Genomic DNA, 23,634 nt, shown 5'->3' on the forward strand with positions numbered 1-23,634 from the left:
AAGTGAATTGGAGCAAGTAGCTCAAAATTTGGAGTTGGAGTATGATGTGTCTATTAGGAAAGGCCTATTGTTAATCCAGGTTTATGATTATGTCAGTATGGTTAAAAAGGGTGAGGTAATAACACCGAAGACTGAGGTGTCGGTGGAGGTATTGACTAAACAGATAGAACTGAAAACTTTAGAATTTAATTTAGAGAAATTTAGGGCTGAGGAGAGAGAGAGAGAAAGAATGTTTGAGAGAGAAATGCGAAATGCAGCTCCCTCTTCTCCTCCTGCCTCCCCGGGTAGTTTGGTAACGCCTGCCATTAATTTGGGGCAGGCCCTTAAGTTTGTGCCATGTTTCCAAGAGAACAATGTTGCGGAATTTTTCGTCTCATTTGAGAGAATTGCGGCCAAATTGCAGTGGCCCCAGGAATACTGGACCACTCTCATACAGAGTAAACTTGTAGGAAGGGCTCAAAAGGTTTATGTAACTTTGGATGAAACTTTGTCCTCAGATTACGAAAATGTTAAGGCTATTGTGTTGAAAGCTTACGAGTTGGTTCCGGAAGCCTACAGGCAAAGGTTCAGAAATCTGCAAAAGTGTAGTGACCAAACCTTTGTAGAGTTCGCTAGGGGAAAAAGACAATTTGCGGAAGATTGGTTTAAATCGAAAGAGGTGGATGACATGGAAAAATTAAAAGAATTGTTATATGTAGAAGAATTCAAGAGGTGTGTTTCAGATAAGTTAAAAGTTCACCTCGAAGAACTGAAAATCGACAATTTACAGGAAGCCGCTATTGCTAGCGATGAATATTATTTGTCACACAAGAGTGAGTTAGGAGCATCAGGGACAAGTGTAGAACCGAAATGGGATAGGACAGGTCGAGGTGGTTATAATAAGAGTAAGACGTTTATGCGGCCTAATCATAATAATAATAATTTTTACGGTACAGGAATCTGTTAATAATGTTAAACGTTTTTCTGTTAATAATGATAAAAGAGGTTATGGTTCCCATGATCCAGAGTGGAAAAAGAAGGTTACGTGTTTTTATTGTAATAAGAAAGGGCATTTGAAGAGTTCTTGCTTTGCTTTTAAAAAATCCTTGCAGGCTAGAGGAAGACCGGTGATGGGAGTCGGCAGAAAAGACAGCGATCCTGTTCCGACCAAACCCAGTGACCAATGACTAACAGGCTGTTTTGAGAGGTATTTGTCTACTGGGAAAGTGTCGTCGGTCAATTCGCCCATTGAAAAGGAAGTAAGGATTTTACGGGATACTGGGGCGGCCCAGTCTTTGATCTTACGGGACGCGTTACCTAAAGATTTTGACTTTGATTATAAAGAGTTTGTTTTGCTGTCTCGTTTTCCTGATTCAGTCGAGTCTTACCCCATCGGAAATTTTCATTTGAAATGTCCTTCTTTTTCAGGAGTTTTGAAGTTGGCAGTAGTAAATAAGTTTCCGGTCAAAGGGGTTGATATTGTTTTGGGGAATGACGTGGCTTTTAAGAATAAGACTTGTCCAATTTTGATCAATCCAGAAGTAGCAGTAGTTACGCGTTCTAGTGCTAGAGTTGTTGACGTTGCAACTGATGTAGACTTGAGTAGTTTGGAAAATAGTAGTAGTATTGTAGGAGATATTAATATTTTGAGAGATCATCCGAATTGGACTGTGGAAGAACTTGTTAAAGCCCAGAAAAAGGAATTTCGCGACCTACCCATTGAGTCGGGCGAAGAATCGGACTTGACTGTACCTAAATTTAGAATTATTAAGAATATTTTGTACAGGGTGAGTAGGCCGATGGAGGCTGGTAACTCGGAACATGAAATATTAAGACAAATAATGGTTCCTTATATTTACAGAAGAATGGTTTGATGTCGTTGGCTCATGAAAGTGGTTTGGCTGGACATTTTGGTGTTTATAAGACGACTAGCAAACTCTTCGCGAACTATTTCTGGCCCAAGTTGAAAGCAGACGTTAAGAAGTTTGTTAATAGTTGCGATGTGTGTCAGAAAGTCGGTAAGCCGAATCAACCTGTTCCTAAAGCTCCTTTGTGCCCCATCCCTGTGGTTTCCGAGCCTTTCAAAGAGGTCATTATCGATGCAGTTGGTCCGTTACCGAGGACTCGTAGTGGGAATGAATATATTTTCACTATAATGGATAAAATGTCTCGCTATCCTGAAGCTATTCCCCTCCGTACCATTAAGAGTGAAAAAATTGTAGAAGTACTAACCAACTTTTTTACTAGGTTTGGGATGCCCAAGGTCGTCCAGTCAGACTGTGGGACTAATTTTGTTAGTAAATATTTCAAAGGTAAGATGAATGAATTGGGCATTAGACATGTGACTTCTTCCCCATATCATCCAGAAAGTCAGGGTGCTCTGGAGAGGTTCCATCAGACCCTGAAGTCAATGATAAAGAAATATTGTTTAACTCATGGATCCGATTGGGACAAGGAATTGCCTTATTTATTATTTGCCTTTCGGTCGGCTCCAAGTCAGTCCTTAGGTTTGTCACCTTTTGATTTGGTCTTTGGACATTGTGTGCGTGGTCCTCTTGATGTGGTAAGAGAATCGTGGGAAGGTGATATCCCCGACATCAGCTTGTTAGATTATGTGACAAACTTGGGTGACAAATTGTCGAAGGCTTGGAAATTTGCCAGAGAAAATTTATTGTCTAGTCAAAGAAGGATGAAATACTTTTTTGATAGAAAGGCTAAAGTGCGTAATTTCGCAGTAGGCGATAGGGTTTTGGTACTTTTGCCGTTGCCGGTAATTCTTTGAAAGCTTCTTTCTCTGGACCATGGAAAATTTTGAAAAAAGTTAGTGAGGTAAATTATTTGGTTGAAACTCCGGAAAGAAGGAAGCCTTTCCAATTGTGTCATGTTAACATGTTAAAAGCATATAAGGAAAGAGAGAAAGTTATTCCGATAGCAGCTATTACGGATGATGTTTCACATAATAATAATCTTTATTCCTTTTCAGAGGGTTTTAATAATGATAATTATGATAATGAAATTTGCTTGTCTAGTAATAAGAATTATTTGGAGAACTTTGATGGTTTAGTCTCCCATCTCAGTAGCGAGAAACGAAGGTCTTTAAGAAAACTGGTTATGGGTTATAAAGAATTGTTTTCAGAGGTACCAGGTCGTACGTCTATTTTGGAACATGACGTGGAGGTTGGGAATGCCACCCCATAAAACAGTCCCCTTATAGGTTAAACCCCTTTAAAGCTAAGGTAGTAGCCAAAGAAATTGACTATATGTTAAAGCATGGTTTAATAGAGCCCAGTAAAAGCCCATGGTCCTCTCCGGTAGTGTTGGTGAAAAAGCCTGATGGTGATTTTCGTTTGTGCTTCGATTATAGGAAAGTTAACGAAGTCACGCAGACAGATTGTTATCCCTTGCCTCGGATTGAGGATTGTATCGATCGCATGGGAAAATCAAAGTTTATCAGTAAATTTGACTTGCTAAAAGGGTATTGGCAAGTTCCTTTATCAAAACGGGCCAGGGCTTTATCTGCTTTTGTGACTCCACAAGGGTTATTTCAATGCCGTGTAATGCCGTTCGGTATGAAAAACGCTGCGGCTACGTTTCAACGTTTAATGAACACATTGGTGTATGGTTTAGAAGGTTGCGTTGTGTATATTGATGATATCGTAATTTATAGCGATGACTGGGAAACGCATCTGAAGCGTATTAGGGCTTTATTTGAGGTTTTAAAAAGGCTGGGTTAGTAATTAATTTGAAAAAAGTGAGTTTGTCAAAGCGAAGGTAATCTATTTAGGGCATGAGGTTGGTGACGGTAAGGTGGCACCTAAACAAGCCAATGTAGAGGCCATTGAGAAAATATCTATACCAAAGTGTCGAAAAGATGTCAGAAAATTCCTGGGTCTAGTTGGTTATTATCGCAAATTTGTAAGGAATTTTTCTGACATTGCTGATCCGCTCACTAATTTGCTGAAGAAAACTGTTCCTTTTAATTGGACTCCTGAAACGCAAAGGGCATTTGAGTGTTTAAAAGGTGTGCTTCTTAGTTTCCCCGTTTTAAGGGCTCCGGATTTCGACCTGCCTTTTTCGCTTGCCACTGACGCAAGTGATGTCGGTGTCGGAGCGGTCTTATTACAGAACGACGAGCAAGGCGTTTCTCACCCGGTCGCGTTCTTCTCAAAAATTGAATTCCGCTCAACGAAAATATTCGACGGTCGAGAAGGAGACACTCGCACTCATTCTGGCTATTAATAATTTTTCCATTTATCTTTCTTCCACAGAACTCCAATAAAGATTATGACTGACCATAACCCCTTGACCTTCATCAATAGATACAAAAATAAAAACCAACGTCTGATGCGTTGGAGCCTCATGTTACGGAGTGGAATCTAGAGTTCACTCATGTCCCGGAAAGAAAACGTTGATGTTCTCGCTCAACGAAAATATTCGATCGGTCGAGAAGGAGACACTCACGCACTCATTCTGGCTATTAATAATTTTTCCATTTATCTTTCTTCCACAGGAACTCCAATAAAGATTAATGACTTTTGATTCTTCTTCAAATAAATAACCCCTTGACCTTCATCATCAATCAATAGATAAAAAATAAAAACCAACGTCTGATGCGTTGGAGCCCTCATGTTACAGGAGTGGAATCTAGAAGAAAACTCATGTCCCGGGAAAAGACAACGTTGTGGCCGATGTTCTCTCTCGCAAAATGTTGAGTAATAATAAGGTTTGATTGCTCAAGGGGGATAGCTGTTCCCCATCATTTATAAAACTGAGGGGGGTAAATGTCAGTGACGTTTTAATATATATTCTTCTCATGTATGTAGGGCTATGCGGATGTTATGGTAGTATCTGTATCGTTCTGTTATTGTGTGTACTGTTGAAGTAGGTGCTTAGGTTTGTATTGTAAGAGTAGATGAGTGTATAACAGTATTAATTATAATTTTCCTTTACAGGAGTTCTCTAAATGCCTTGGGCTATAAAATTAAGATTAGTTTAATATTGAGGTCTTAGGTAAAGGTAGAAGGTGCTACTCGGTGTTTATATTTTGTGACAATGTTTATTGTAATGAAGGTTGGTGAAGTACTTCTAATGCGTTATGGAATGAGTTTGTAAGAAACAAATGGGTAATATCGTAAAATTGTTACTGAAAAGTATGATATAATGATGTTGGTATACAATGATGTTGGTATTTGTTGGTCTTTGGCACATGGTATAATACGCTGAGGTGATTAATTTGGTGATTAGGATATTAATCGGAGAATTTACATTGTTAGCGGACAGCTACTAATCCGGCATTCTTGGTTTTCAGGCATAATTACGCTTCACGAAATTTTGTGTGTTAGGATTGCGCAGGGGAAAACTGTGTTGGTTTTCTCTGTGTTGTCCAGTGTTAGTGTATGTATTCGGTAGGACACTTTTATAGTGATATAGTGTTGTCACTGTGTTATCAGGACTATTGTTCGCTGAACATTGTTGCAATGAGCGATGTGAAACAAAGTGAAACAACGTTGAGTGTGTAAATTATGACCTATGAACAGTTAGGCTATATGGAGTCCGGATTAGAGCATTGTAGCTCTTAATTATGCGTATACTTATGTGAGAGTTTTGAAGCTCTTGGGTTTAAAATAATATATTTAGCAATGGTTTTTGAGGTTTTCTGTGTTATAGATTTTCCATTGTATTAATGATATTTTAATTTAGATACCTTTGTGAGCTGCATCCTTGTTCCTTTGCCACCCCTCCTGTTGGATATCAGGTTTTGTAAGTTTTATTTTTTTTTTTTTTTTTTTTTGCAAATTCATACCTTTGTTTTTTCCTTACAGGGTTGCATAAAACCTTGTGTTTGGCTTGTCGGTCTTTTCAATGACTATTTAGTTTTTTTTTTTTTTAATATTCCAAGTTATTTACTGTAAAAAAAAATATATATATATGTATATATTTTTTTTTTTTTGGGAGAGGAGGTGTCACTTTGTTGTGTTATTTTATAATTAGTCATTTTATTCTAGTTTTTGTAAAGCATATGAACTGTATTATTATCCATTTAGTTTGTTTTCCTCCTCCCCGGTGGTTTGTCTGTTTAGTAATTGTCACTAATGACCATTCTGTCTTTTCATATTTTTGTGAGCGAGTGGTGCTGTCACCATGGCGGTGTCGGAGATTCTTTCGACTGAAGGAGTCAGTTGATCTCTGAGCCTTATTACTCCTGGTGACTGCTGATTTTGCTACGTAACGCCTGCTTGGATGTACTATTACTTAAAGGATTACACTTCATCCAGCCTCACCCTCGGCTCAGTAAATGTCGAGGGGCTCTCGCTTAGCCAAGGTATAAGTGAATGATATTTTTTGGATTAGTCAGGCGATCTTTGATTGGTCTCATTTGGACGTCCCGGGTTTCCTGGAGGATCATCCTTGTGGACGTAGGATCGCTGTTGGATGGGTCCTATCGAGTACCATAATTATATTCATTTGCCTTCACCACTTCACCCCCTCACTTTTGTCTCTGGACGCAGAGACATATAAGTATCTAAAAAGATCACGGCTATAACTCCAGTGTTACGGTGGACAGCAATATATGATTAAGGAGATCACGGCCACTGCTCCAGTGTTTCGGAGGAGGGAAATTATCACTAGATTAATTAGTTTGTAATTGATAGGTTGTTCTTACTTTCCGAATACCTTCTCCTATCTGAACCCCCTTCTCTTTGTGGATGTATCTTTGCTTTTTCTGTCTTAATTGGGTAAGTGTGTTGGTTTATAAATCTTTCAGGTTGATTGGTGTTCATTAATAATTGTATTCTGAGGTTCAGGAATAACTTCTATCTGCATATTTTTGTATTAAATTTAAGTGTTTTTGTGGTGTTTCGTTTTCCCCATGAATTGATTTTTGCACTATTAATATTATTTGAGAGCTATTCCACTGACTGTGGACTTAGCTTGTGGTTGTGAACAGAGTTTGATAAGAGTTATTTAATTACATCTCCTCCCCTGCCTCATTCGGTACTTAACAAGGAAATATACTGTACATACGCCATGCCTCACTGTTTTAACAATAGCCGTGGAAGGAGGAAACTTGTGGATGACAAAAATTGCATATATGAAGCACAGAAACGAAATGCCGATGGATCTAAGACTTACTGGAAATGCGAAATTAAGTCCTGTGAAGCTCGAGTCCACACCATGACACACGATGAAGATTATGCCATAATTAAGCACGCTGGTAAACATTATCATAGTTCGCGCGCTTCAAAACCCAAAGTTCGCAAAACTTTAGCGGACGTGAAGGCACAAGCAATTTTTTCCCAGGAATCTTCCCGTTCATTAATTGCGACTTTTTGTGAAAAGCTTGATGAAAATGAAATGGCTCACATGCCCTCCTCTTCGTGTGTCATTGGCAATATAAGGAACTGGCGTCACGCAAAAGTAAATGCCCTTCCAGCCCCTCAGAGTCGATTAGGTGATGAGACTGCCGATGAATAAAAGTTCCTTGAGCGTGGCGAACTTTTTCTGCAGTTTGACAGTGGTGAAAATGATGCGGACTAATTACTTGTGTTTGCAACCGATAGAGGGCTTGATGACTTAGTGAATGTAAAACACTGGGCAGGTGATGGAACTTTTGTGTTGCCCAACTATATTATATCAGTTGTACGCGCTTTATATTCAAGTGGGTTCATTTGGTGTTCCGCGATTGTTTGCATTGCTTCCAAACAAGAATCAAAAATCTTACACACGCCTTTTTAATAAGCTAACAGAATTACGTCAAGGACTGAGCCATGAAAACGTTATGATGTATTTTGAAAAAGGACACATTAATAGCATTTTATGTGTGTTTCCTGGTGCTTCCATCTCATGTTGTCTTCATTTATCTCAAAATGTGTACAAAAAAGTATGTGAATTTGGCTTTAAAGAAAAATAGCATCATGAAAATGAGTTTAGCTTTCAAATCATGTTTTTCGGCGCTGGCTCTTTCTCCCTTTCGATGAAGTGATTGATGGATTCGAAGAGCTTGTAGGTGACGACGATCTTCCACAAGAGCTTGTGACTTATTTTGAAATATCGTACACAGGATGCGTGAGAGGTAGATGATTTAGACGGCGAAGAACTTCTCCATTGTTTCCCATTGCTAGTTGGAATATCCGCCAAAGGGAATGATCCCTGTGGAGGACTATCCTTAAAACCAAACAAAGTGAAAGTGATGAACTGAAACGGATATGCCTCGCACTAATATCCATTTAGAGGGATATCACAACGCGCTACAAAGTTCTTTACCTTGCAGACATCCGAATCTATGGAAATTAATTACCGCATTGAAAAGGGAAGAATACTTAACACAACCGAAAAAGATTAAATTTGATCGGGGCGAGATCTGCAAGACCAAAAAAAAAAAGTATAAAGATATAAACAAACGACTGCAGATTATTATTGAGCCATACAGTCCGGAAACAACCATGGGGTTTTTTTACGAGCAATAGCTCACAACCTTCATCATTACTGAAGCTTTTTGTAATATTTTTATGCTTTACATTTTATTTTACTTTTTTTATTACAAAACTTTACATCTTATTTTAGCCCGATATGATTACATTTATGCTTTGCTTTTTTATTGCACCTTTTTTATTATTTCTTACTTTACCTGATATGATTACATTTATGCTTTACTTTTTATTGTACCTTTTTTATTACAAAACAATAAAACATCATTGGCGAACTTTAGAAATATTGTTTCCATTTTCGTATATTTATATTTACTTGTTTATATTACAAATATTAATTTCAAGTTTTGCACTGATAATAGGTTTTCAACAGGTTTTTAATGAATTTTGCATTCTTCTAATATTGGGAGAGAAATTACCGAGTGAAATTAACTGGGAGTCAGATTAACCAGAGTCAAATTACTAGAGTCAAAATACCGGGAGCGAAATTACCAGGAGTCAAATTATCATATACCATTATATATATATATATATATATATATATATATATATATATATATATATATATATATATATATATATATATATATATATATATATATATATATATATATATATATATATATATATATAATCATATCTGTTCATATATACAGTACTATCAATACATGCACACCTACTTTATATGTATAAGATTTACAATTTGTTGAGGAGGACAGCCTCCCTAACAAAGATACATAACTGCCCTATATTACAATTCATCCCGAGAATCGTATCAGGGATGAAATGTCCATCTCTGTAGCGTCTCCAAGTGAGGAACCCACGTCTTAGATCCCCAAGACTGGGGAATTCGACCAGCAAATGCCTGAGAGTCAAGGACACCACACAGTCCTCACAAAATGGAGGATTTTCGCCTGACATCAAGAACCCATAAGTGTGTCTTGGATGTCCCAAACCTCAGACGGTACAAAAATGTTTCTTGTCTCCTTGGGATATAGGGATATGATCAAGGAGACACTGATAACGTATACTGCCAATTTTCTTATTTATTGCAATATTTTCCCAAAGGGACTGCCAGAGCTTTTTAATTTTTTGGCTTACTTGAGGATATACATCCCAACCACATCTCGGTTCTGAAGAGGTGCCTGCTGACTTAGCTTAATACAAAACTCAAACTAAAATCTGTCGCAAATTTACTGTTACCGAGATATTTACCAACAAATGTTATTACCTAATTGAACTTTTTAAGTTCTTTGCTTATATTACCAGGGTCACTTGAGCAGAGCTCCCAACTGAACTTTGTTTGTCCTAGTACATTGTGGGTACAGATGGCTAGCGTATTTGGAACATCTTTTGATAATTTTCTCCAGGGTATGTGAGCAATGCTGAGGAATGGTCTTTTGTTTTAATTTTCATCAATTCTGTGGGAATTTAAGTCACGGATTGCTGTAAAAAACTGGCTTTAGTTCGTAGTCTTTGTTCATCCTGAGCAGATGTGTGACTCCTGTCCTTATACCTTTTTTTTTTTCGTTAGGATTATTCTGATATTAGTTTCAATAAGAATTTAAGTTTAAAGATACTGGAACCCCTTGCATCCTACAATTATGTGGGACCAGTGGGGAAACAGGTTTTTGGGAGGAGGAAAATACAAGAGTGAAAGACCTGGATGTATTCTGACATGTTTACGGTACTTCTGAAAGTTCTGTTCATGGTTACCGTAAGGTTTATTGAAAGTTTTTAGAATGACATTGTAAGAGGTGCAAAAAAACGAGCAGGTAAAAGAGAACTGCTACTTTATTCAAGATCCAGGCAGTTTATATAGCAGCTGACTGGCGCCATGCCGCGACAGACGAGATCGAGAGTGACCTGAGGTCGATAATAAATAACAATAATATACAGCGAGCGAGTACACTTTACAACATAAAAACAGACAGAATTCAAATATGGATATAATCTTGATGCCTGTGAACGAAGAAATACAAGATACACAATTGACAACAGGTAACAAATATATGCATAGTTTAAATGATTGAATTCGCGTGACCTGGCACGTCAGGCGTGACCAATTGTACAAGTGAAGAAAATGGGACGCCACCATAGAACTCTTGCTCAGCGGAGACTTAGCAAATGACGCGTTTAGTGGAGACTTTGCAGACAGCTCTGTAGGTGCCTTTACAAATACTCCCCCCCCAAGACGTGGGACGCGTCTGATCAGTCTGCGTATCTGCTGGGGCGCTGAATGGTGCCACGGCTGCGTGAGGACAATGGGGGAGCACCCTGTGCGTGAGGTTGCCTGACTGCGGTTGAGGGCGGGCTTTTTCGGGGGCGTCCGCGCGCCCGCTGCTTTCGGGGACATGGTTGCGGCGAAGGATGACCAGCCAGGGGTTGCGCTGCGGTGACATCTGTGTCCTCCTCCAGGAGGGCAGGCTTGATCCGGTCTATCAACACCCAATCGTTCCTCCCAGAAAGTGCAAGCAGGAACGCTTTGTTGTTCCACTCCAGCATGCGGAAGGGGCCCCTGTAGGGTTTGGTCAGTGGCGGTTGGACGGCGTCATCCCTGACGAAGATGTGAGTGGTGGATGCCAGTCCCAGCGGTGTGAAAGTGGCCGACCTGTCGGTATATGTCCGCTTGCAGGGGGCGAACTTGCCAACCACGTTGTGGAGCCTCTGCAGCGATGGGTTGTGGCGATCTTCTGTCACAAGTTCGCCCGGGACCATGAGGGACTCGCCGTAGGTTTTCTCAGCTGCGGACGGGGCACCGTCGGCCCTTGGGGCGGTCCTCAAGCTGAGGAGGACCCACAGCAGCTGATATTTCCAGTCCTCGGCGGTGCAGCGGGCCATGAGAGACGCCTTCAGGGACCTGTGAAACCGCTCGACCAAGCCATTGGCCGCTGGGTTGTAAGCCGTGATGGTGTGATGTGTTGTCCCCAGCAGCCGAGCCAGGGCGGACCATAACTCGGACAGGAAGGCGGGGCCCCTCTCGGTTGTGATGTGGTCCAGGACGCCGAAGCGGCTGACCCAACTGGAGAGCAGGGCCTCGGCACAAGCACTGGCGGTGGCTTCTTGCATTGGTGTGGCTTCAGGTCACCTCGTTGAGCGATCTACCGCCGTCAGGAGATATCTGGACCCGCCTGATGGGGGAAGGGGCCCAACGACGTCGATATGAATGTAGCCAAAGCGCCGCTCTGGCTGCGGGAACTCGCCTACCCCGGACTGTGTGTGATGTCCCACCTTGCTGGTTTGGCACTGCAGGCACTGTTTCGCCCAGGTCCTGGCGTCTTTCTGCACACCATGCCAGACGAACTTCCCTGACAGCAGCTTGGCCGTTGATCTGCCAGAGGGATGTGAGAGGCCGTGAATGATGTCGAACACCTGGCGGCGGCGGCAGGCTGGAACTATGGGGCAGGATTGGCCAGTACTAGTGTTGCAGAGGAGACTTGGGCCTCCGGGGGTGAGGGGCACATCCCTCCACTTCAGGGACGTGACGGTGGTGCGGTAGGCTGGGGTTTCTGGATCCGCGACCTGTTCCCTGGCGAGGTCTTCATAATTTACCCAGAGCTGCACCGCGTTCAGCTCGACTCTGGAGAGGGCGTCCACCACAAGATTTTTCTTGCCGGGGAGGTACCTAACGGAGCAGGTGAATTCGGCGATGGCCGAGAGGTGTCGCTGCTGCCTGGAAGACCATGCGTCCCCCTGCTTAGTGAAGGCATGAACCAACGGCTGGTGGTCCGTGAAGATTGTGAAGGGTGTCCCCTCCAGGAGGAACTTGAAGTGCCGGACTGCTCGGTACACTGCGCAGAGTTCCCTGTTGAAGGTGCTGTAGCGGGCCTCTGCAGGGTTGAACTTCTTGCTGAAGAAGGCGATGGGCTGGGGAACGCCGTTGATGACCTGCTCCAGAACAGCACCACAGGCGACGTTGCTGCCGTCCGTCGTCAGTTGGAGGGGGGGCGCTGGGATCCTGGTGTGCCAAGGCGGTTCACACTTGAGGTCCTCCTTGGATGCTGGGAAGATCGATCTAATGACCCCCGTGTCGACCAGCATCATCCTGCCGGAGACGGTGTCGCGGACGTAGAAGCCTAATGATTCTGGGCCCCTGGGTTTTTTGGCTGCCATGGCGGTCTTTCCTGCTGGCCGCCGCCTCGCCCGTTTTTTGAACGGGTGAATGAACAGGGCGGCAGGCAGTTCCGGGCATCTTTGCCAAACCACTTGTGGTAGTGGCATAGGCCCGGGGAACTCCACTTGTTGTGGTTCAGTGGGCGCCTTCTGGTGACGACGCTGACTTCCTGCTCCGCGCCTTCTTCCTACTGGATGGAGTTCACTGGTAGTGTGGGTGCTGTTAACCACTTCGTTGCCTTCACGTAGTCCGTCAGATGTTGCGCCGTTTGGATGAGGACGTCGAGGGGCATGGTGTAGGGTTGAGGAATCTGGGTGCGGACCTCCGGGAGGAGCTGGCAAAGGAAGATCTCCCGCAACAAGCTTACTTCCTGCTGCTTTTTGCTGCCGTCGAAGTCTGGGAGTGAGAGCAGGTCTTCGATCATGCCCCATGACTCCAACGTGCTTAAATCCCGCCGCGGGTTGACGGCAAGGTCGATGGCGTGGGTGGCCCGCTCGGCGACTGGTAGGGAGCACGTCTCGAGGAGGGCCTTCTTCAGGAGGTGGTATGTGAGGGGGCGTGCGGCGGACACCCGCTGGACGAGTTTCCTATAGATCTCCTCCGGCAGGACGTTAAGGACTGTGTCAGCTTGCAGCACTTCGTCGGTAAGGTCTGCTATCCTGAACTGGCTCTCGACCCTATACAGCCACGTCGTTGGGTTCCCCTGCTTTATGGACAGGGCAGCTCGTGACTGTGCTGCCGGGCCGGAGAGTGTGCGGGGCGCGGGCATGGGTGTTGAGGAGCGTGAGAGCCTCGGTGCGGGGGCGGGCGCAGGTGAGATGGGAGGAAGGTAGACCTCCGAATCCGCGAGGTTCGCGGTTAATTGCACGAGGGAGGGGATGTCCACGTCCATGCTCGCTCTTTGCCCTCTTAACTGGAGTGGGGTACTCGCGTCAAAACGCACTCAGAAGTGCGCCGTGTGTGTCCGTTAATGACCCTGGTGATTTTGCCGACGAGAGTCAGCACACCCAAACGCTGATTACAGCGCCGTCGTTAGTCTGCTAAGGGCGTGAGTAGGTTCCTGGAGCCAAGACTGAGTCACCGTATGGGTCCACTAATGGCTCCAGGACTACTCCGGGGGTCACCACGGTAAGAGGTGCAAGAAAACGAGCAGGTAAAAGAGAACTGCTACTTTATTCAAGATCCAGGCAGTTTATATAGCAGCTGACTGGCGCCATGCCACAACAAATGAGATCGAGGGTGACCTGAGGTCGATAATAATTAACAATAATATACAGCGAGCGAGTACACTTTACAACATAAAAACAGACAGAATTCAAATATGGATATAATCTTGATGCCTGTGAACGAAGAAATACAAGATACACAATTGACAACAGGTAACAAATATATACATAGTTTAAATGATTGAATTCGCGTGACCTGGCACGTCAGGCGTGACCAATTGTACAGGTGAAGAAAATGGGATGCCACCATAGAAAACTTGCTCAGCGGAGACTTAGCAAATGACGCGTTCAGTGAAGACTTCGCAGACAGCTCTGTAGGTGCCTTTACAACATCACTCACTAGATAAGTACAGCACAAGTATAATATTCCGGCATCAACGGACCGACATGGTGCCGGACTAAAAAAATTTGCTGGAGCAACAGATGGCCCTTAAAAATACCGTTTAAAATTAGAATCAGCCTTGATTATCACTGACTTTAGTTATGATTTTTTACGTTGTTTTTAGTAAGATTAATATTTAAGCCTTATCATTATATTTGAAATTGCTTAATTTAAAATTGTTTGGGAAAATTTTTAACCATGACCTAGTTCTAGGCAAGGTAAACTCATTGGATTACCCATTTCACTGCTCTTGCTATCACTACGTCGTGTGAGAATACGTAACAATACAGACTGTTATAAAAGATACTATTGTCATATACTTACTAGCGAGATAGTAACCCTTTCTTAGCCTATACAGAACACTGTGTCTACATGTCATGGGTAAACAGACCAACTGCGAGTTAGGCATCATCATATTTTTTCCCCTTGTAGCATCTTAGTAACTTCACACACAAAAGTTGTTTCCAGAGAAAGAGAGAGCGAGCTGTGAAACAGATTACGCTATGCAATTTTTTATAGCGCGTATGTGGAGAGGCATTAAGCTTAACCTTTGTTGTACCTCAGACTCAGAGAGAGAGAGAGAGAGAGAGAGAGAGAGAGAGAGAGAGAGAGAGAGTAAGTGCTTAGTAGTGAACCATTCCAGCTGCCACATTACCTTGGCAGACGATCTTATTCGTATTCTTTTTTTTTTTTTGTTCGACAACTGAGGTTTTTCTAATTATCTTATTACTGTATTAAACTAAATCGGTACCAATAAAAACGTACATACACACGTCTACACAGAGATTTCATAAATATTTCCTGTATTACATTTTTTCTACAGTTTGTTTCTGTCGTAGCACCTTAGTTACCTTACAAAACTTTAAGATAGTTTTTAGATTAATAGATACAGTACAGCAGGTACTGTACTTTGTGTGCTCTATAAGCTCAGAAACCATCACCAGACACATATGCAAACATGCGCTGCATAGCTAGCCTACTACACACGCGAGCAATACGGACATGCAAACTTATAATTGGCCTACACGTACTAGCAACAAAATAGAAGATGAAAAGAAAATTTGTTCTCAAGCAATGATGTAGTATCTATGATAAATGACATAAAAAGAGAATATTTTGGGTGCATAAATCTCAGGCTTTGTTGATAGATGCGCGAATGGGCAGTCGTGAGAGGATGCGAAAGAAGGAGCAGGTAGACATAAACTGCTAGTTTATTGAGGAAGTGGACCGCTTATAAAGCGGTGTGCTTACGTCGGCATATACATGGAAGTCAGTACAAAAAATATACAAGTGACCCGAGGTCAAAACTATTCTCTACACAAAACAGGACAGGTACATACAGATAACTTGATGATTAACAATAGTAGATTAAACACAAAAATACTCTGGCACATACACTATATATAAGGGCAAAAATGAATAGGTAATAATTGTACAATTACATAATAATAATAATGCTGAGTACCACGACCTAGGGTCAGCTGTGAAGGCACCATAGAAAACGGGAGGTTCTTCATAGAAAACCCATTGAGTGGGGAATTTACAATAACCCCTCCCCCCCCGACGTAGGTAACGTCTGATCAAAGCAGGTATCTGCTGGGGCGGCGGAGAGGGCCACGTCTCCTCGATGTCAGCTGGGGGGTGCGCTCGACTTCTCCGGTGCCTTGAGTATGGGAGTGGTTGGTTGCTCCCCTGCCTAGGCCCGGGGCCTTACGGGGGCACCGCTTCCTGCAGGTGGCTTTGGGGGGTGCCACGACTTCTTCCTCCAGGAGTGCGGGCTTGAGGTGGTCTATCAACACCCAGTCGTCCTTCCCGTGGATGGCCACCCGGAATGCCTTTTTGTTTCTCTCCAGTACGAGGAAAGGCCCCCTGTAGGGCCTGGTTAAGGGTGGGCATACGGCGTCGTTCCTGACGAAGATGTGGGTGGTGGAGATAGACCAGGAGGCATGAAGGGGGACGTCCTGTCGGTATACATCCGCCAGCAGGGGGCAAACTTTCCGACTCTGTCATGGAGCCTCTGTGTTGTTAGGTTGTCCCGCTCCTCCGTGATGAGTTCACCTGGGACTCTGAGGGACTCTCCATAAATTTCTTTTGCTGCGGATGGGTCGCCGTTGGCTATGGGGGCGGTCCTCAGCCCGAGGAGGACCCAGGCAGCTGGTACTTCCAGTTGTTGGCGGTGCAACGAGCCATGAGGGACGCCTTCAGGGACCTGTGGAACCTTTCCACCAATCCATTGGCTGTGGGGTTGTAGGCAGTGGTGCTGTGGTGAGTGGTCCCCAGCAGGCGTGCCAGGGCAGTCCACAGCTCGGACAGGAATGCTGGGCCCCCGTCCGTGGTTATATGGTCCGGGACACCGAACCAGCTGATCCAGCTGGAGAGGAGGGTCTTAGCACACACACTGGAGATGGCTTCTTCCATGGGCGTCACTTCGGGCCACCTGGTGGAGCGGTCGACAACTGTCAGAAGGTATCTGGCTCCTCCTGATGGGGGAAGAGGACCCAATATGTCGACGTGGATGTGCCTGAAGCATCTTCCCAGCTGGGGCATGTTGCCCACCCCCCATTCGGTGTGCTGCCCTATTTTGCTGGTCTGGCACTGAATTTGGCCCAGGCGTTGCGTCTTTCCATGTGCCAGAGACGGTCTGCCACAGTTTGGCTGTGCCAGAGGGGTGGGACAGTCTGTGGATGACGTCGAAGACCAGATGACGACAGGAAGTGGGCACCAGTGGGCAGGGGTGGCCAGTGCTTATGTCACTCAGCAGCGTTGGCCCCCCAGGGGGCAGGGGCATGTCCTTCCACTTCAACGACATGATGGCGGTGCGGTAAGCTGGAATCTCTGGGTTGGTGGCCTGTTCCCGAGCGAGGTCCTTGTAGTCAATCCCGAGCTGCACCGCGTTGATTTCCATCCTCGAGAGGGTGTCAGTTACTGGGTTCTTCCTGCCGGGGAGGTACTTGATGGTGCAGGTGAACTCTGCAATGGCCGCGAGGTGCCACTGCTGCCTGGAGGACCATGCATCCCCCAGCTTTGTGAAGGCGTGGACCAGCAGCTGGTGGTCCGTCCAAACTGTGAAGGGCGTACCCTCCAGGAGGAATTTGAAATGGCATACCGCCTGGTACACCGCGATAGTTCCCTGTTGAAGGTGCTGTAGCGGGACTCGGTGGGGCTGAGCTTCCTGCTGAGGAAGGCGATGGGCTGAGGGGCTCCATTGACGACCTGTTCCAGGACGGCCCCACAGGCAACGTTGCTGGCGTCCGTTGTTAGCTGAAGGGGGGCGTTGGGGTCCTGGGGGCCAAAGGCAACCATCTTGGTGAGGGCAGCCTTTGTCAGGGAGAAGGCCTGCTGCTAGTCGGGGCCCCACACTAAGGTCTTCGGATGGCCCTTCAGGATCTCCGTCAGGGGGGCCATGGCATGCGCGACCCCAGGGATGAACCTCCTGTAGTAGCTGACCATCCCGAGGAATTCTTGTATGCCCTTGACAGAAGTAGGGGTGGGGAACCTGACGATGGCCTCGACGTTCAATGCCAGTGGGCGGATGACTCCCGGAGATATCTCATGGCCCAGGAAGTCAACCCTATCGACGCTGAAGGTGCACTTGTCGAACCTGACGACAAGGCCATTCTCCTGCAGGTGCTGCAGGACCTTCCGGATGTGCCAAAGGTGTTCCTTGTGGAACCTGGAAAAAATTAGGATATCATCGATGTAGCAGACACAGAAGTTCAGGTCTCCCAGGATGCTGTCCATCAGTCTCTGGAAAGTCGCCCCTGTGTTCCTCAGGCTGAAGGTGGAGAAGGTGAAGAAGTAGGACTCGAAGGGTGTGATGATGGAGCTACTGATACCTGGAAATAGGATTTTAAAAGATCTAGTTTTGAAAATATTTTGGCCCCATGGAAGGAGGCTGTTAGGTCTTGCATGTTTGGGAGAGGGTAGTGGTCTGGTTCTCTAGCGAGGTTGAGCCACCTGTAGTTGGCGCAGGGTCTCCAGGAGCCGTCCGTTTTCTGCACCATGTGAAGGGGGTAGGCCCATGGGCTGGGGGCCTTCCTGCATATGCCCATACGCTCTTTTGGCGAAGGCCTTCTTGGCCTCCTGAAGGCGCTGAGTTGGGAAGCCTCCGGAACTTTGCATGCATCGGGGGCCCCTCATCTTGATGTGTTGATATATTCCGTGTTTGGCAGGGGCCCCGGGCACCTGACGAAGTTCGGGCCTGAATACCTCTGGGAATTCCTTCAGGAGGGAGGTGTATTGGTGGAGAGCGACAGAACAGACTGTGGGCGCACTGGGGCCCGGCGCCAGGGGCAGGGACTGGCAGGACTCAGTGTCCAGCAGGCGTTTGCGGCCGACGTCGACTGCCAGTCTGAAGTGGGCCAGGAAGTCTGCCCAGGAGTGGGGTCCTCACGTCTGCGACGATGAAGTTCCACTTGTATCTCCGGCCCAGGATGGAGACCGACAAGAGCTTGGTGCTGTAGGAGAGGATGGGGACCAGTTGGCCACTGTCAGGGAGGCAGCCAGGTCCAGCGGGCATCTGCGGTCCTCTCTGGAAGGCGGAAACACTGACCGCACTGCCCCAGTGTCGATCAGCATGAGCCGGAGACGGTGTCACGGATGTAGATTACGGTGCCGTAACTAGGATTACAGTGTCGAAAGCACCATCACTAGGATTCTGAGCAGCACAACTGTAGGCGCTATAATGAGGTGAGAAAACCGGTTTAAGGAGCTGTAGCCACCAGGAGGGTTCACTATAAGGAGGTCCCTCCTATAAGGGGGGGAGAAAACTGGTTTATTACCAGGTCAAAGCTTAAAAACCTGTTTCTTTCCCCAGGTTTACATAAGTCTGTCTCTCTCTGTCTCTCTCATTTTTATTAATTTTTATTGAGATGTTCCAGGTTATGGCAATTTCTGACTTCAGGCATGCTGCTAGAATGGAACTCCTACCGTAACCTGCAGACTGCCTGTACATTATCATTTTTCGAATGCACTCCCGGGCAAAATAAACGCCTGTACACAATGTAAATCATCTTGATTTTCATGATGTCCATATGTACTGTTGCGTTCATTTCAAAATAAACGTTGTTTACAGTTATAAAAGCTCATTTCATCTACAAAGATTTGCATAATATAGTCCAGCTTTTTCCGTCATTTTCAACAAGGTTTGCATGCGTTCATTTGCACTTTTTGAAGCATTCCTGAACTCTGAGCATAGGAATTCCAGATATTAGAAGAGTGGGCTGTAATGAAAAAAAATTAAAATACTGTTTTTTACTGGCAAAGCGAAGATGAGTGAGAAGCTATTTTCATCATGTCAATTGGTAATGTGAAACTTAAACTATGGAGGTGCTCTTAACTATTTTAAAAGTGCGGCAGTTAGCGGAATGATGCCGAGCCAGCAGTATTAATCCAGAATGGGACATTCTGATCCAAATCTCAAACCAGTAGGTTTTCCAGATAATTGGACTTTGGCTGTACCTAGTTGTGTTTGTGGTTAGCCAGATGAGGGGCTTGTGCCCTAGGTTAGGTTGGGTTCAGTTTAGACTGAAACCCTATTGTTTATTTAATTTACAGTGTCTAAGTTAGGTGGGGGTGGGTCCTGGAGGGGCAAGGCATGCCCCTGGCTAGGTAAGGATCCAGCACCCTAAGTTAGGTTAGGTGGAGGGTCCAGGGAGTCCAAGGGGGGAAGGCCCCCAGCTAGGTAAGACCCCAGTGGCCTAGGTTAGGGTATGAGGGGATCCAGGGGAGTGATGTCCCCCAGCTAGGTAAGGACCCAGCCCCAAGGTTAGGCTAAGGTTATAGCCATCCGGGTTTTTATTTCTCCTACCCAAAGAACCCACTTTCCTCCTGTGGTACCTAAATTGTTGGATATAAAGGGTGATCCAGTATCTCTAAAACTATTTACTGTATTTGCTAACAAGCTTAACGTATGAACCATTCAAACCACACACACACACACACAGCACTTTCAACTCCAGAATGCAATTATGGTTTGAAGTAAAAATTAACCTACTTGTCTTTTGGATGTCACAGTCATTACCTTGTTTAACTTAAAAAGACACACATGCATTAAATCACAGATATTATTTTACTTTCAATCATTATTGCATGCATGCATTACTTGAAAATATAATTTTCCTGTGTTGTACTGTGTGCTTTGAACAATTCCGAGGTTCTTTTGTTAGCAATTGAGTAGTTTTAGAGATACTAGATCCTCACCCCCTTATAACCTTGAATTTGAGGGGGCCACAGTGGGAGAGCTGGGTTTTAGGGCAGGGAGTGGGAGAGTAGAAATTCAGGGTAAGAGAAAACACAAAATAGGGGAAATCCAAGGAGGGAATTAATGAAACTTAACCTAATCAAAGGGGCCCTGGTGCTCTAGGTTAGCTTAGCTTCTCACAACCTTTATTTTAATTTACAATTAGGTCACATTAGGTTAGATCCCCCATATCTAGGTAAGGATCTGTCCCACTGATTAGATTAAATAAGGGCCTAGCCCCCTAGGTTAGGTTAGGTTAATTCCAGCCTTGTATCTCACTCACTTTGTGTTTTCTCCCATCCAAAAAAACCATGCTTTCCCATTGTTGTTACCCAAATTTTAAGATATAAAGGGTGGTCCAGTATCTCCAAAATTAATCATTATTATGGTCTGAAGTGAAATTTACTAACCCATATCCTGTACCTTTTAGTATGTAGGCTATGATTATCTCAAGCCCTCAAAAACTAGGATTTTAAAGTCACCAGGAAATTTTGAAGTTTTTATGTTGTGATCTTAAGTTCCCATTAAATAACCAAACTGTTCTAACAAATGTTACTACATACTTGGATATTTTCTAAGATCTTTGTTGATGTTAGCCCTGTCAGGGGGCTGCAGTTCCCAATCGTATTTTGTTTGAGTACACTGTGAGGAAGCATGAACTATATATCAGGAACATCTCTTGGTAATATGGGCCTATGATAAAATGCTGAAATGTGATTGGTTGTTTTGTTACTAGTTTCAGAAGTTATGTAGGAATTAGAAAATTAAGCATTCCTTCAACAATCTAGCTTCACCTTGCAATCATGGCACCTGTGGCTCAACTGTGTCGTCCTTGCTTTGTGAATTATTTTGACTACAGTATTGCTAAATGCCATACAGAATTTCATTCTTGCTCACAAGATATTGTTATCCTTCGGGAAAGTGTTTTACGAATTCAATGCTGTGTCCACTGTGCAAATCTTCCTTACATTATTTTAAACAACGCCCCCTTCCACCATGGAATTTAATTTTGTTCATGAACCTATGGTTAACCCTCAACAGTCTGACACCCAGCAGCCTTCAACATCTAAGGAAGATCCTGACCAGTCTGAAGACAGCAATCCTACTCATAGTTCCAATTCATATTAAGGTAAGTTTATAGGATGTTTTCAATCTAATTTCATGCACTAGGGTAAGGACCTGGTACCTTTGGTTAGGCTTAGGTGTGTTTAGTTAGGTAGCAACCTTATAAATAATCATTTAAAGTGCCGTAGGGTTAGTTAGGTGGGGTTGGGGTTCTGGGGGGAGGCAGGGTGGGGCAGGTAAGGACATGGACTCCTAGGTTAGGTTAGGAAGAAGAACTAGGTAGGAACCCAGTGGGCTAGGTTAGGTTAGGTGGGGTCCTAGTTCCTCCCCTGGGCTAGGAAAGAACACAGTTAGGGGATCTAAACCTATGTAGGGGGTCTAGCATCCACGATTAGGTTAGGTGAGAGTCCATGGGGGCCCAAGCCACCCAGCCAGGTAAGGATGCAACCCACTAGGTTAGGTTAAATTAATCCTTGTGTTTATCATTTTATGTTTTCCCAGGTAATTCTACATATTTGCTCCACGCCTGTTTTTACCTTTTCAACTGGTTTTTTCTACACTTTTAGGGGTTCTGATACTGGCGGTGCATCTGTTTGTTGTCGGCCAAATGGAATGTCCCTTCGCTGTGTTTAGTACTGGCCCCAGGGGTTGGGTACCCATACGTTAACAGGTTATTGCACTTGCCGGACAGGATATGAACCGTTCGAAACAGACGTAGCCGTGCTCTGTCTTGTGAAGATCGCGTATGGAAACTCCTTGTTGGATGGACTTCGGGGGTTAATTACAGGTTAATTAGACTCAAGCGCCATACATGAAAGGTAAATTCATAATTAGCAACCAAAAAACTGTAGAAAAAGTCAAGTTATAGTGCCGTCGGCGACGCGGAGCTACCCTACAGTTCTACCTTTTCCCCACCCAAAAACCCCCTTTCCAAATGTGGTTTCCACAAATTGTAGGATATAAGGGTGGGGTCCACTCTCTCACACCTACTTACCTGCTCACTAAACACATGTCAGAAATGTTCACTGGAAACATTAAAACAGGAAAATCATAATTTCAAGCCCAAAATGTAGTGATGGTTTAAAAGAAAATTTCACCGTAAATTTTGTTTGTGCCTCAAAACCTAGGCTACTCGGCTCCTACATGGACTTGTTTGTGAAAAGTTTATCGATATCGTTTTAGAGGAAATGTCTGTACTGAACCTTTAACACAGCTTACCTCTATAAGTTAAAGTCATTATGGTAGAAATTTCCACTACTAGGCGAGTCGACTCTCAGAGCCAACCACGTTCTGAGATGGAGATGCGGAAAAATTTGACACTAGGCCTACGTAAGACAGTTTGATTCAACGACACCGCAAAGAGGTATAACCGAATATCGCGGGTGAATGGCATCTCTTATTCATTCATCAAATAGATGAAGAGACTGTTAAACTAAGAATTTCCAACATATTCCATAGAAGTGAAAATTAGTAAAGGTTTTATTAATTCATCAAATAGATGGGTAGACTGTTAAACTAAGAATTTCTAACATATTCCATAGAAGTGAAAATTAGTAAAGGTTTTATTAATTCCTCAAATAGAGGGATAGACTAAGAATGTTTAACAGTGTCGATAGAGGTGGAAATTAGTCATGGTTTTATTAATCCATCATATAGGTGGACAGACTAAGCAACGTTTAGTAAAACAAGCTCGACAGAAGTGAATATTTGTACAGGTTTCTTATAAAATTAAATCAACAGAGGGCAAAGACACGAGGTTAGATAATACCTCGATATAACTTTATATATCAGAAATGTCTGTTTAATAATCCGCCAAATATTTACTACTGGTTATAGCAGCCCTTTCCTCCCTGAAAAAAATAGCTTCAGGAAGTAATAATTGTTTGTTTCTCTTGCAGATGCACAGTTTAATGTCTTTATGTGATTGCGAAGCGTGAAATGAAGATAAAAGTTACAGGTCGACATGTTTACTCCCACTATAAACAAGCTAAATACACTCCAGGTTATACAAAACTTTAGGCCTACATTAAAGTGATCACCAGAGGGTGTCAGGATGCAATGCTAACAAGAAGCTACTAATAATCTGGACATTACATTCATCAACAGCTAGCCTCAAACAGAAAAGTTAACTGTAACTCTTGAGTTGTACAGTTACTGTTACCATTGCTTTACAATGCCAATAAACTATTTTACAATTT

At 44.0% G+C, this 23,634-nt stretch overlaps 1 long non-coding RNA gene across 1 annotated transcript in view; it reads right to left on the reverse strand.

The window, feature by feature from the left end:
- The window catches only part of LOC136838867 (uncharacterized), a 161,396-nt gene extending 138,592 nt beyond the window's left edge, over nt 1-22,804 (reverse strand). The window contains exon 1 of the long non-coding RNA XR_010853147.1: nt 22,655-22,804. This is a non-coding gene — a long non-coding RNA (uncharacterized lncRNA). The remainder of the gene's footprint in view (nt 1-22,654) is intronic.
- Between the last annotated feature and the right edge of the window lie 830 nt (nt 22,805-23,634).

This window comes from Macrobrachium rosenbergii, chromosome 5 (genome assembly GCF_040412425.1).
Source record: "Macrobrachium rosenbergii isolate ZJJX-2024 chromosome 5, ASM4041242v1, whole genome shotgun sequence".
In the NCBI taxonomy this organism is placed as follows: Eukaryota; Metazoa; Arthropoda; class Malacostraca; order Decapoda; family Palaemonidae; genus Macrobrachium; species Macrobrachium rosenbergii.